We start from the raw sequence: 13,384 nt of genomic DNA, 5'->3' as shown, positions 1-13,384 counted from the left end.
GCATTTGGCTAAATGTGGTCACAATGTATTATTTAACAAAGCACAAATCTGTAAAAAGCAAGTTGTTTATTTAGGGTTCCAGCTACATCAAGGTCAAGAGAGCTTAATGACTGATTGGAAAAAGGCCAGTTTGAGCCTCCAATTTCCTAAAACATGTAAGCAGCTATATGGGTTTTTGGGAATGGCAGGCTATTGCAGAATATGAATCTCTAACTTTGGGCTCATTGATAAACCCTTATATGAGACCCTAATAGGAACAAGTCTTGAGACTCTACCATGAACAATGAAAGGCCAAATTGCATTTGACATTCTCAAGACCTGACTTGTAACTGCCTCATCCCTAGGATTACCAAACTTAAGAAAAAAAAAATCAAACTTTATGTGCACAAGTGACAGGGAGTCAGCTTAGGAGTCCTAATTCAATTGTTGGGAGAAGATCCTCAGCCAGCAGTTTATTTTGCAAAGCAGATAGAACACATAAACAAGGAATGCATCCCCCCCTCCCACATCTCTCCAAGCAGTAACAGCTACTCAATATGCTAAAGGAATCCAAAAAGTCTGTGCTCAGGAACCTGGTCACTGTATGCGTGACACATCCAGTTGTAACTTTCCTGGAACAAAAAGGTAGATATTGGTTAACTCCTAGGAGGATGGGTAAATTATCCTCTCAGATGACCCTAATGTGACACTCCTAGCCTCCTCTAGTCTACACCCTGCCACCCTGTTGCCTGTAGATCCTGTATCTCAAAGCTTACACATGACTGTGTGGAAGATCTTGATACTGTTTTTTCCAGCCAACCACATCTAGTCAATCAGCCAATTAATCATGCAGACTAGGAACTATTCACAGGTGGAAATAGCTTCATGGACCATGGAAAACACTGTGCTGGATATGATATAGTGATTCAATGAGAAGTCATTGAGTCAAATCCTTTCCAGCAGGTACATCTGCTCTAAAAACTGAGTTAATAGGTCTCATCGAAGCCCTTGAACCTTCAGAAGAGAATAATTAATATTTACATGGGCTCAAAAGTATACATTCCTGATTGTCCATGCTCAGGGGTGATATGGAAATAAAGGGAGCTTCTTACATCTGACAACAAAGACTTGAAACCCCATTATGAAATTCACAAACTTTTAGAGCCATTCTCAAACCTGGGAAAATAGCTGTTATACACTGCATAGGGTATCCAGAAGGAATAGAGCTCAAGGCAATAATCTGACTGACCAGGCTGCCAAACAAACCACAAGCAGGATCATAACTTCAGTTTCACTAATGCCAAATAATGATTTAACTACTTTTATCCCTGAATATTCTGAGGAAGATGAATAGAAACCTCAAGACTGGCATTTTAAAGAATTATATACTTCCTTACAATGAAAAATAAATGCTCATGATATGATTTTACTGCCAAAATTAGTTGTATGTACTATAATTGTCTATATTTACCAAGACTCATGTTATGGGTGGGATGCACTGATTGAATTTGTTAAGCTGTAACTCAGAGGACCAGGATTATAATAAACAATAAGGGAAGTAACTCAGAGATGTCCCCTTTGTACCATAAATGATCCAAAAATGGAAAAACTTGCAAAACTACATGGGATTCAGTATCAGAGGTCATATTGCTTTGAAAATTGGCAGGTACACTTCACTCAAATGCCTAGGGCTGCTAGAAATATAAAATACTTGTTAGTATTTGCATATACCTTTTCCACTTGGTTTGAAGCATATCCAACTAGAACTAAGAAGACCTCAGAAGAGGCGTGGGACTTACTAAAATGTGTCATTCCTGATTTGGATTACCTGATTTCATATAGTGATAATGGCCAGGCCTTTGTTTCATAGATAATATAATCTGTGAGTAAAGCCTTACAAATATAATGTAAACCATATGCTGCCTGGAGGCTCCAGTCAACAGGTGAGACAGAAAAAAAGAACTATACTTTAAAGAAAACCTTAGCTAAAGTATGTCAATAGACTGGTCCAACATGGGAAAAGACCCTGCCTGTTGCCCTCTGTATAAGCAGGCCCTTAGAAGCAGCCTGAAATTGAGCCCTTATGAAATTATGTATTGGAGAACTCTCAGACTTTAGTAAAGGGGTATTTCCCCTGTATCTACATGAAAATCATACAAAACAATATGTACAACAGCTTAGTAAAATTTTGACATCTATACATGAGTTTACCTTTTCCAGGAAGAAGCCATTCCCTGAGGAGCCACTGCATTTTTTTTCCAGTGAGGAGACCAGGTCCTACTAAAAACTTGAAAGAACCAATGACCAGAAGATCAGTTAACTGAAAAATGGACAGGTCCTTATGATGTGCTGTTGACCCGGCACACTTCTCTAAAACTTGCAGGTATCAAACTATGGATTCATAACACCTATGTTAAGAAGGCACTTCCAGATGACTTTTTTCCAGACTCACAGCCTTCTGAGTGGATGGCAACTCCCATAGAAAATCTTAAGTATTATTTACAAAACAAAAATAGTCATGAATCTTTTTACTATTACTCTATTTCTTCTACTATTTTATAATGCTGAATCATATTCACTCCAATCTATTTGCAGATTGGGCCCTTAAGGTCTCAGAAGTCCATCACCAAAGTAATAGCTGGGTATGTGGAGAAATCCCTGCTCTCCACCATCAGCATACCCCCCTGGAAAATTCAGACAGCTAATCAAACTGTACAGCAAAGTTTTTATAATTGGTACAGTAAACTGTAAAAATGAATTTTCCTTTCTTTTAACAAGAAATGTTTTCTCCCTTTCTATGAACAAAAAAAACTATTTAAGTGTTTGTAACAAAAACCGAAATAATGAAACATGTATTTGCCCTAGTGGAAGAAAAGGTAAATGACATCCCAGGTGTAGGATTTGCAATATATGATGTAATTGGGTGTCTAAATGCTTTGCAAGTCCAATTTCGTGAAGTAGCCCCCTTAAGTATTGAAAGGTTAAATAGTACTCCGAGATCCACAATGAGATGGACCCTCCTCTCCAACAAATGTGTAATTCAGCCATCACCTTGACTGATTGTATGAGGTTGGGATGGCAAAATCATTCTTTAAAAGCTGGAGCATACCCCACCCCATGAGGATGGCTGTGGACTTGTGGAAATAATTAATAGCCCTATCTTCTTTATTATTGGACTGGACAGTGTACTTTAGGATACCTATATCCCCCAAGTTGAGTGGTTTCTTACCAGTGATTCTTAATAATTGGGATATTGTTAAAGGTAGACAGTGGATGAAGAGCGCTACTTGCTGGTTTTATCCTTTAGCTATATTTATCCAAGGACCCATCTCTATCAATGTAGAATTATAAGAAGAGGTCCTGGCCAAACATGCAGTAGCTATGTTTCATCAAACCCAGCAAGCATTCACCTTCCTAAATGATGAAACCACAAAAATTTGAAAAGTAGTCCTCCATACCAGTAGTCCTGATATATTGACTGCAGCCAAAGGAAGGGCCTGTGTTCATTAAAATATAATGTGTCTATATTCCAAATTATTAAAAATATATAACTGAAGCCATAAAAGATTTAAACAAGCACATCGCTGCTATAGATGTCCTAGCCTTAGACCTTTTTTAGCAGTTGGCTAAGTTTGATTCTTTCTAAATGGAAGTATGGCTTATTGAGCATTGCTATACTTCTTGTCCTTTCTTTTGTTTTTTGTTTGACCTTTTGTATGTGTCAAATGGGAGCCTGTGCTATTCACACTAGCTTGCAGATGTCCTTGCTATTCATCCCAAGAGGAACTCAAGAAACAAAGTTCTCCTACCCCATCGGAGTCATTCATTCCAAAATTGCTACATTGTCCCTGGTCAGCAGTAAGTAGTCACAGAAGAAATAACTGTCATCCCTTCTTCCATTGAAATAGAATGATGACTTGACAGTGGGGGTTGGAAGGAGGACCGAATCACTGTGCTGACTGATCTTCTTCCTCTTAATTGCCTTTCTCCCCTCCAGAATAATCTGTTAATTCAAACAAGGGACCTGATGGGCAAAACATCTTATTCTTGGGACAAAAACTACTCTTTCAAGCAATAACAACTGCCCTGATGCCATTAAGACCCACATGATTCACCCCAAGACAATGATCAACCAGACATTGCTGCTCAGATGTACACCCTTCGATCTTTGTTCTGTGCTTTCCTTATATAAACTCAGAAGTATTATCAACATCTTGGAGACACTTCTTGAGAAATTAGCCCACTGTCTTCCTCGTGTTGGCCTTACTGAAATAAATTCCTTTCTTGTGTCACTACTCAGCTCTCTGCCTATGGATTTTGTCAGTAGCAAGTGGTTGAACCTGGTCTGTTGGGACTCCCAGAGATGGGCATTCTTATGCCTTAGTCCCTTGTAACAATACTAAGAAATAAAAAGTCAAAAGACAAAAGGGCATTATAAGTAAAAGAAATAATGATGCCCAAGATTATTTTTGTGAATAGTAAATAGCCTGCTTTAAGTCTAGCTGGTTCCCAGTTCTATATGTAAGGAGCTTTGGAGTCACCACTCTGACCTAACAACATATAAAATGCTGAACACACTGAAATATTAAAAACTCCTCATGAATCTATAAAGTATATTAGGACACAGAGCAAGTCACTCTAAGATTGGAGAGACAGGCAAATTCAGGTAGTCATGCCTTACTGGAACAGATTCACAAGTGGAAACCTCTTCAGGAACTACTACAATGGTGGGAAAACCTGAACGGTAATTTTTGAGTTATTGGAGGCTCACTGTGAAAAAGACCAAGAGTTAAAAATCCCAGGGGGGAACAGTCATAGGGGACCCACACAATATTCTGATGTTTATCTCCAAGAACTTAAACAGGTTCCTTACAACAGTAAATATAAGAGAAAAACTCCCTCAGTCTTCTGACAGGGGGAAGAAAAAAGGACCCATTAGAAAATATGCCAAAGCACCCTTTTCTTAAAAGGGCCTGCCTCAAGGGGAACTATTTAAACAAAGCCTATACTGCTGGGGTAATATCACATTCGAACAGAACTGAGGGAAGAAAAATACTCAATTCCAGCTCACAATAGCCATCCTTTACCACCTAAGGTGTGTGTGTGTGTGGTGGGGGGGGGATGGAATGTGAGAATACTTATGAAGTTCACAGTCGAGAGACAGGCTCACTAAAAGACTGAGACCTAAATAAAGGACTATAGAATACATCCTCTTTCTCACACCTCACCATCATATTTATAAATACGTGTTTATAGAAGTTCTCTTTACCTGGTACATTATCTCCTGATCTCAAGAAAAAAAAAATTACAACGCATGCCAGGAGGTAAAGACACAATTTGAAGAAACAGATCAAGCATCAGAACCAAACATGTCAGCGATGTTCAGTGACCAGACTAGGAATTTAAAACAACTATGATTAATATACTAAGTACTTTAATGAATAAAGTACATAGTATGCAAGAATAAATAGGATATACAAGCAAAGAAATGGAAACCAAATTAAAGAACCAGAAAGAAATGCTAGAAATAAATAATACTATGAAGAAATATATATTTAGTCTTTGCCCTGCTTCTAGCACAGAGCACCTAAATGCCTTGAAATTTCCTGTGAGCCACTCTAGTAAATTAATTGAACCCAATGAGGGGTGCCATAGACTCTGGGTCTAAAGTTCTCTCTTGCTTCGCAAGAGAGCAGGACACAGGATGAAAACTGAGATATGGCTAATGTCCGGGAAAAGACAAGAGCCCCGAATAAGGGTCCTTGCCCATATTTATTCAGATCTGAAAGCTTACAAACATCATGGGTGTGCACAAAGAGGCAAAGAAACTGGGAATATTAACTTGGGGACGTGAAGGAAAAGGGGGTTTTGAAGATATATGGTGTTTGAGGTTTGGGTCAATATAAAACAAAATCCTGGCTCCAGGCAGATGGGCAGATGGTTGTTAATGGTAGACAGAAGGCACCTGTCTATTTTAGCTAGCCTAGGGGATAAGACAGATAGGGGAAATAACTTCAGGGTTAACAAGGCACCTTTTCTTTTGTTAACCCTCTCATCTCTGGGCTGCTTCACCTGTAGCACAATGGTCAATTTACCTGTTATAGTTCAATTTGCCTGTTTGCCTAACTTGATCTTTTCCTCCTGTGAAGGCAGCTTTCTGCTATAGTACTAAATTCGGGGGGGGGAGCTTCCGCCCTGAATTCCTAGTCTTGTTTATTTCTTATACCTGTGTTCTATACTAGTGCCTTTGCACCTCCCTATTCTGGGGCCTTTATAAGTTTATTCCCCACAGAGGGGGTCATGGGAATCTTTGATTTACAGTGATTTTGTCAGAAGCACAAGGAACAAACTGGATTTGCTACTGGCATCTGAAATGGAGGGCAGTTGTTTAGGACTGAGCCTATAGCTTGTGTAATCTGATGCTATCTCTGGATAGGTAGTGTCAGAATTTAGTTTAATCATAGGATATCCAGCTGGTGTTGGAACATTGCTTGACTATGTGGAGAAGCACTGTCTGACACACACATTGGAATTAGTGACTGATGAGGGAAACAAAGGCAAGAAAAATGTAGTTTAAATTAAATCCCCTACAGCCTGCAGCCCACTGATAGATAACAGAGACCTGCATGTGACTCCTCAAGAAGTTTATGACTGCCTTAATGCCTTAATCTACATGTCCTTAAAAACTAAAAGCAACCTTATCTTGACAATAGCTAAATTTTCAGGTTCCTGTGACACCCTGTTTTCAGCGTCCAGAAATTCCTTGGAAACTCTATCTTTATCTCCCCTTCCTTCACAAACTTAAAAGTATATAATCAGTAGTTCATCACAATCCCAGTGCCCATGGGTCCTATCCCCATGCTTTAATAAAATCACCTCTTTACACCAAAGATGTCTCAAGAATTATTTCTTAGACATTTGCTCATGGACCCTACTCCAAATTTCATCATTTTCATGACCAACATGGAGCTTTGAAACTTTTCATCTGGACTTGGAGCCTTGGTGCATACTTGGTGAGTATTTTCTCTTTTCTTCCATTAATCTCATTTCAGGGGCTTTACAAGGAGTATAGCCTTACCGGAACACTTTCATGTTGATTGCTCAGACTGTAATCCTCTAGCCCATGTTTACTCTGTGGGGAGAAGAAAGCTTGCCTTTTGGCTGAAAGTTAGCACCTTGGCTGGAATGGTAATAATACCCAGAAATTTAATGCCCTCTCTTTATTCCTGTCCTTATACAAAGTTGTCTGTCTTAGACAAGGGACAGCCACCTGAAGGACTAGCTCGGCTACCAATCTTAAGACTCCCATGCGAGGTTTCCCTTATTGGTCTAATGTGATCCCCTCCACATCTTTGATCTAGCCACTTCTGGCTGTGGTAAATCCACTGGGAGGTAGTTGAAACCAGCACTCCATTGAATTAAAATCAAACCAGGGGCATTAATACATTATTCCAACTGTATGATATTCTAGAAAAGACAAAAAACATCTAGATAATAAAAAGATCAGTGGGTTTCTGGGACTAAAAGAGTGGAAAAATGAATAGGTGGAGCACTGTAATTTTAGACAGTGATACTATTCAATATGATACTGTAATGATAGATACATGACATTATGCATTTGCCAAGACTCATAGAACTACACACTGTGGAGATGAAATTCTAATGTAAACTTTAAGTTTTTCTTTCAAAAAAACAACAAATATTTATTGATCATTTATTATGTGCCATGTACTGTTCTGGATATGCGTGGCCCCCACCCCCCACCACCCTTAAAAAAAAAAAACAAGATAAAGCCAGATAATGCAAATTCTAAGGGAAAGAAAAGGGGCAGTTGGGGAAGAAAGACTGAGGGAACTAAGAGGCCTCAGGTGATGGGTTTCTGCCTTAGGCCTCTTCTTTGGCCTTCTCACCAAAATCCTCCTTCTCTCTTTGGCATCCTAGTACTGTTGGTAGACAGAGACAAAGCTGTTCATTTTGCTCTCAGCCTTGGTGAACTCCATCTTATCCATGCCCTTATCTCTGTACCAGTGGGAGAAGGCTCTGAAGCAGAACATGGTCATGAACTGCTCTGAGATAGGCTTGAAGATCTCCTGGATGGCCATTCTATTGTTAGTGAAGGTGTTTGCTATCTTGAATCCACTGAGCAGGATGTCACAGTCAGCCAAATTGGTGTTGTTGGGGATTAATTTCACAAAGTAGCTGCTATTTTTGTTTTGCATGTTGAACATCAACTCATCCACCTCCTTCATGGACACACATCAATGGAAGACAGCAGCCTTGGTGAGATACCAACCATGGTGGGGGTCACAGGCAGCCATCATGTTCTTGACATTGAAGATCTGCTGGTTCAATTCAGGCACAGTGATAATCCAATACTGCTGGCTTCTATGACTGGTTAGAGTGGCAAAGCCAGGCATGAAGAAGTGGAGACACAAGAAAGGAACCATATTGACTGCCAGCTTGTGAGGATCAGCACTAAACTGGTCAGGGAAGCAGAGGAAGGTGGCAATGCCCCTTATGGTGGGTGAGAGGAGGTGACTCAGGTCCCCACAGGTCCGCCTTGGTCAGCTTGAGGGTGCAGACGCAGATGTCATAAATGGTCTTGTTGTCAATGCAGTAGGTCTCATCTGTGTACTCTACCAATTGATGGACCAAAGGAGTGGTGTTGTGGGGCTCAACTACAGTGTTGACACTTTTGGTGAGGGTACCACACTGAAAATGTTTATAATGTGGTTGAGATATCCTTTGCATATCTTGCTGATAAGCAAGGTGCCCAGGCCAGGGTCTGTGCCCCTTCTAAGAGAGTGAGTCAGCTTGAAGTCCTGCAGACTTCAAAATTATAGTATATGTTCTTGTTTGATAATTAGAACAAAAGCAATAGACAATAGGACAATCAATTGACATTTCTGGGGTTAAAAAGGGAAGATTTTAAAAAAATGTTTATATTTTTATTTTTTAGAGAGAGAGGTGGAGAGAAAGGGAGACAGAGAATCCCAAGCAGGCTTCATGTTGCCAGTACCAAGCCCAATGTGGGGCTTGATCTCATGAAAAATGAGATCATAACCTGAGTTAAAATCAAGAGTCAGACACATAACTGACAGCCACCCAGGCACCCCAAAACAGGAAATACTTTTATAAACAGACCGGTGAAAGTATCTCTTTGTGGATGGGTAGAAAGAAAATAAATCATATAAAAGAGAGAATAGAAGGAAAGAAAAGGAGAGTCTATAAAGCTAGTTAGGAATGTTTGCTTCCAGCTTGTTTCAGGCACATTTATAACACTTAAGGACATATCAGCCTAGTAAATAGAATTGCTTTCTTCTTCAGTCTTATAGACTATTTAGCATGTTGCAAAATTTCTGTGGCTTTTGATCTTTCTCCCTAATGTTCTGATAAAATAAAAGGGAGGGTGAAGTTGTGGGACTTGAATTTATAGATGGGCCACACATTCTAATCCATCTGCTTCTGACCAAAATTTAAGCTCATCTTAGCTAGGTTGTTCTTATTAAACGTATCCAGTAAATTCTTGCAGTGAGTTCAAAGCAATTAAACCTCCAGATGCAAATGCAGTATAAACATACAAATGAAATAATGGTGAGTCAGTTATAATATTTACTCTGGCCACATTGTCCTAAGGACAGAAATACATTTCAGTTTCAGAATAATAGAAAACTATATATGGTAATTACATGAATATATTCCGTCAAATAAGTGTTCATTAAGAAATGTTCAGATTAATATCAGAGATAACAATTTAAAGTTATAAATGTTTTTACAATATAGAGGACAGCAGAGAATCTCTTGCTACAGAGATCAAGGGACTAAGGAACAGTCAGGAGGAGCTGAAAAACGCTTTTAACAAGATGCAAAATAAAATGGAAACGACGACGGCTTGGATTGAAGAGGCAGAGGAGAGAATAGGTGAACTAGAAGATAAAATTATGGAAAAAGAGGAAGCTGAGAAAAAGAGAGATAAAAAAATCCAGGAGTATGAGGGGAAAATCAGAGAACTAAGTGATACACTGAAAAGAAATAATCTACGTATAATTGGTATCCCACAGGAGGAGAGAGAGGGAAAGGTGCTGAAGGTGTACTTGAAGAAATCATAGCTGAGAACTTCCCTGAACTGGGGAAGGGAAAAGGCATTGAAATCCAAGAGGCACAGAGAACTCCCTTCAGACATAACTTGAATTGATCTTCTGCACGACATATCATAGTGAAACTGGCAAAATACAAGGATAAAGAGAAAATTCTGAAAGCAGCAAGGGATACACGTGCCCTCACATATGAAAGGAAGACCTATAAGACTCGTGACTGATCTCTCTTTTGAAACGTGGCAGGCCAGAAAGGATTGGCACGAGATCTTTAATGTATTGAACAGGAAAAAAAAATGCAACCGAGAATCCATTATCCAGCAAGTCTGTCATTTAGAATAGAAGGAGAGATAAAGGTCTTCCCAAACAAACAAAAACTGAAGGAATTTGTCACCACGAAACCAGCCCTACAAGAGATCCTAAGGGGGATCCTGTGAGACAAAGTACCAGAGACATCGCTATAAGCATAAAACATACAGACATCACAATGACTCTAAACCTGTATCTTTCTATAATAACACTGAATGTAAATGGATTAAATGCGCCAACCAAAAGACATAGGCTATCAGAATGGATAAAAAAACAAGACCCATCTGGGGCGCCTGGGTGGCGCAGTCGGTTAAGCGTCCGACTTCAGCCAGGTCACGATCTCGCGGTCCGTGAGTTCGAGCCCCGCATCAGGCTCTGGGCTGATGGCTCGGAGCCTGGAGCCTGTTTCCGATTCTGTGTCTCCCTCTCTCTCTGCCCCTCCCCCGTTCATGCTCTGTCTCTCTCTGTCCCAAAAATAAAAAAAAATAAAAAAAAAAACGTTGAAAAAAAAAATTAAAAAAAAAACAAAAAAAAAAAAAAACAAGACCCATCTATTTGCTGTCTACAAGAGACTCATTTTAGACCTGAGGACACCTTTAGATTGAGAATGAGGGGATGGAGAATTATTTATCATGCTACTGGAAGCCAAAAGAAAGCTGGAGTAGCCATACTTATCTCAGACAAACTAGACTTTAAATTAAAGGCTGTAACAAGAGATGAAGAAGGGCATTATATAATAATCACAGGGTCTATCCATCAGGAAGAGCTAACAATTATAAATGTCTATGCACCGAATACTGGAGCCCCCAAATATATAAAACAATTACTCATAAACATAAGCAACCTTATTGATAAGAATGTGGTAATTGCAGGGGACTTTAACACTCCACTTACAGAAATGAATAGATCATCTAGACACAGGGTCAATAAAGAAACAAGGGCCCTGAATGATACATCGGATCAGATGGACTTGACAGATATATTTAGAACTCTGCATCCCAAAGCAACAGAATATACTTTCTTCTCGAGGGCACATGGAAAATTCTCCAAGATAGATCATATACTGGTTCACAAAACAGCCCTTCATAAGTATACAAGAATTGAAATTATGCCATGCATACTTTCAGACCACAATGGTATGAAGCTTGAAGTCAACCACAGGAAAAAGTCTGGAAAACCTCCAAAAGCATGGAGGTTAAAGAACACCCTACTAAAGAATGAGTGGGTCAACCAGGCAATTAGAGAAAAAATTAAAAACTATATGGAAACAAACGAAAATGAAAACACAACAATCCAAATGCTTTGGGATGCAGCGAAGGCAGTCCTGAGAGGAAAATACATTGCAATCCAGGCCTATCTCAAGAAACAAGAAAAATCCCAAATACAAAATCTAACAGCACACCTAAAGGAAATAGAAGCAGAACAGCAACGACAGCCTAAACCCAGCAGAAGAAGAGAAATAATAAAGATCAGAGCAGAAATAAACAATATAGAATCTAAAAAAACGGTAGAGCAGATCAACGAAACCAAGAGTTGGTTTTTTGAAAAAAATAAACAAAATTGACAAAACTCTAGCTAGGCTTCTCAAAAAAAAAAAAGGGTAGATGACCCAAATAGATAAAATCATGAATGAAAATGGGATTATTACAACCAATCCCTCAGAGATACAAACAATTATCAGGGAATACTATGAAAAATTATATGCCAACAAATTGGACAACCTGGAAGCAATGGACAAATTCCTAAACACCCACACTCTTCCAAAACTCAATCAGGAGGAAATAGAAAGCTTGAACAGACCCATAACCAGTGAAGAAATTGAATCTGTTATCAAAAATCTCCCAACAAATAAGAGTCCAGGACCAGATGGCTTCCCAGGGGAGTTCTACCAGACGTTTAAAGCAGAGATAATACCTATCCTTCTCAAACTATTCCAAGAAAAAGAAAGGGAAGGAGGGGCGCCTGGGTGGCTTGGTCGGTTGAGCGTCCGACTTCGGCTCAGGTAATGATCTCACGGTCCGTGAGTTCGAGCCCCGCATCGGGCTCTGTGCTGACAGCTCAGAGCCTGGATCCTGCTTCCGATTCTGTGTCTCCCTCTCTCTCTGACCCTCCCCCATTCATGCTCTGTCTCTCTCTGTCTCAAAAATAAATAAAGGTTAAAAAAAACTAAAAAACAAAAAGAATGATTCACCATGATCAAGTGGGATTCATTCCTGGGATGCAGGGCTGGGTCAACATTCGCAAATCAATCAACGTGATACATCACATGAATAAAAGAAAGATAAGAACCATATGATCCTGTCAATCGATGCAGAAAAGGCCTTTGACAAAATCTAGCACCCTTTCTTAATAAAAACGCTTGAGAAAGTCAGGATAGAAGGAACATACTTAAACATCATCAAAGCCATGTATGAAAAGCCCACAGCTAACATCATCCTCAATGGGGAGAAACTGAGAGTTTCTCCCTGAGATCAGGAACATGACAGGGATGCCCACTCTCACCGTTGTTTCACATAGTGTTGGAAGTTCTAGCATCAGCAATCAGACAACAAAAGGAAATCAAAGGCATCCAAATTGGCAAAGATGAAGTCAAGCTTTCACTTTTTGCAGATGACATGATATTATACATGGAAAATCCGATAGTCTCCACCAAAGTCTGCTAGAACTGATACATGAATTCAGCAAAGTTGCATGATACAAAATTAATGTACAGAAATCAGTTGCCTTCTTATACACTAACAATGAAGCAACAGAAAGACAAATAAAGAAACTGATCCCATTCACAATTGCACCAAGAAGCATAAAATACCTAGAAATAAACGTAACCAAAGATGTAACAGATCTGTATGCTGATACTATAGAAAGCTTATTAAGGCAATTGAAGAAGATATAAAGAAATGGGGGGGGTTCCGGAAGATGGCGGCGTAGGAGGACGCGGGGCTCACAGCGCGTCCGGCCGATCACTTAGATTCCACCTACACCTGCCTAAAGAACCCAGAAAA

The 13,384-nt window shown here is 39.5% G+C and overlaps 1 pseudogene; it reads right to left on the bottom strand.

Moving 5' to 3' along the window:
• Positions 1 to 7,916: 7,916 nt before the first annotated feature.
• LOC102949600 overlaps positions 7,917 to 13,384 on the bottom strand; it is a 66,140-nt pseudogene continuing 60,672 nt past the window's right edge.

Source organism: Panthera tigris, chromosome X, assembly GCF_018350195.1.
Source record: "Panthera tigris isolate Pti1 chromosome X, P.tigris_Pti1_mat1.1, whole genome shotgun sequence".
NCBI lineage: Eukaryota > Metazoa > Chordata > Mammalia > Carnivora > Felidae > Panthera > Panthera tigris.
This window is presented reverse-complemented; position numbering and strand designations above follow the sequence as displayed.